Here is a 2,448-nt window from a genome sequence, read left to right as displayed (position 1 = left end):
GAGAGAGAGAGAGAGAGAGAGAGAGAGAGAGAGAGAGAGAGAGAGAGAGAGAGAGAGAGAGAGAGAGAGAGAGAGAGAGAGAGAGAGAGAGACACACATTCACGTAATTAGTGGGCTTTAGTACGGCCGCCGAGGTTTATTTGCCGAACTCTCGAAAGTGAGTAATAGATACGGTATTTTTCATGTTCGCTCGTTTGCGCACATTGAGAGAGAGAGAGAGAGAGAGAGAGAGAGAGAGAGAGAGAGAGAGAGAGAGAGAGAGAGAGAGAGAGAGAGAGAGAGAGAGAGAGAGAGACACATACTCTGTCTGTCGCAATTTTTCTCTCTTTATCGGGCGATATATATAATTATATACTCGCCTTTTTCCGTTTCTTTCACTTGCTCACTTTCTTACTCCCCTACTAGCCGAAACTCCCCCCCACGAGGCACAAAATGTGAATTTACGCCTATAATACACGCGCACGCGTGCGTGCGACCATACCCGCGCGTGCGCGTCCATTAATGTGTGCGTGTATCTGTTTGTGTGATGGTAAAAACGCATATTAGAGCCGTATAATCATATTTTGTGCTTCGGGAGGTAAAAAAGTTGAAGCTGAAAACCAGCCATTTGCCTGAATAAAATTCACCGTGCTAACGAGGTCGTAGGCGATACTATTTGGGAGAGGGGGATCACTTATTCACGAGATAATATAACCTGCTAGGATATAGATTAAAGTACCCTATAAATAGATAGACATGTCAGATATAGATAGATAGACATAGATAGAATATCAGATATTGAATGAAAAGATATTGTTTTTTTCTTGGTTTTTCGTGATGGTTGATTCTATATGTACATTATTACTGCTAGGTACTCAGTACATGGTTCCCACAAAAACGTGAATTATTTATTCAAGGACATTTCAAGGTCAAAAATGTAAAATTCCAGGACATTAGACATAAAATAAGGACTTGGACCTATATTACCAAGGACTTTCAATGACAAAAGAACAAATTAAAGACTTTCAAGGACAAAGGACAGCATTCAAGGACTTTAAAGGGCCATGGGGACCCTGTTCCTACATAGAAGCTGAGGCTTGAGCAGTTTTACACCAATAAAATGGTAACAATTACAGCATACAGTGAAAACAAGTTTAATTTCTTAATCACATTATTTACAAGCAGAATGGTCAAGCTTTAAAATCACACCTATTTTGACCACTTACTAATATAAAATAACCAGGATAAAACATTAGCAATGCCAGCATTGACGTTAGTAAATAACTAGTATGCAGTCACATGAGACGGTATAGCGTTAAACGCACAATATGAAAGCACGCCATAATCTTGATTGTATACAATCTTACTTTGTCTCACTCAGTACTTCATATCAAAGCAATAAAATATCAATATACATTTCTTAATTTTAAACAGATATCATACTCAAGACCCAACTTTTAAAATGTAGCAATTTCCCAACCAGTTCTTTCATTTAATAATGTTATTAAACTGTTAAAGAAATCACATGCATTCTTTGTATTCTCTATTATTGAATGCCAATTTTGCTAGTTATATATTATATACATCATATATGTACCGACATATTTATTTATTTACATTTGAGTAAATTTTAAACTGCTAAATAAAATATTTAATATCACCCTGCGGCTCAATATCTGAGCAGTGAAAATGTTTGGAATGTCAAATTCATTTATTATAATCCGTCTAAATAATGCAGTTGACGTCACTGTAAAAATCCCACTTGATCCATCAGGATAATCATCAAACAATTGAAAGCCCAGAATATTTTCTCAACCAACAACGGATCGAGGCTCCCCCTTCCAACAACTAAACATCTACTTGTGTTGATGGTTCATGTATTATTTCCCCCTCCCCGACACAACACGACAGCTACTTGTGTTGCTAGTTCATGTATTCTTTCCTCCTTCCCGATGACACAACAGCTACTTGTGTTGCTAGTTCATGGATTCCTTTCCCCTCCCTCACAACAGCTACTTGTGTTGCTGGTTCATGTATTCCTTCCCCCTCCCTCACAGCAGCTACTTGTGTTGCTGGTTCATGAAGCTCCAGTCGCACTCCTCTGACCGCTCCTTATTCACCTGCAGCTGCACGAACATCTTCTCCAGCTCCGTGTGAGCTGTCTCGCTGCACGCCAGCGTCGTCGACACCTCCCTGGTTCCATGCGCGAAGAACGCATCCGGCGTCGCGCTCCCCGAATCCACGTCGGTTCTCAAATCCTCGATACCGCGCCGCTGCTTTCCCTGCGCAGAGCGCCCGCCCTGCACAGAGAGGTCGCCTTCGCTTCCCCGAGTCGCCGCGTCGGCGACTCCGTTCGACAGCCCGCCGGACGGTCGGGGAGCGGCGGCGGTAGAGATGCAGCGTGTGACGAGGTCCCAGATGTCGCGCTGCCGCTCGCGCTGGCGAGCGTCGAGGGTGCTGCAGGCGGCC

Source organism: Priapulus caudatus, unplaced genomic scaffold, assembly GCF_000485595.1.
Source record: "Priapulus caudatus unplaced genomic scaffold, Priapulus_caudatus-5.0.1 Scaffold26, whole genome shotgun sequence".
NCBI lineage: Eukaryota > Metazoa > Priapulida > Priapulimorpha > Priapulimorphida > Priapulidae > Priapulus > Priapulus caudatus.
Note: the sequence above shows the minus strand (reverse complement) of the source record.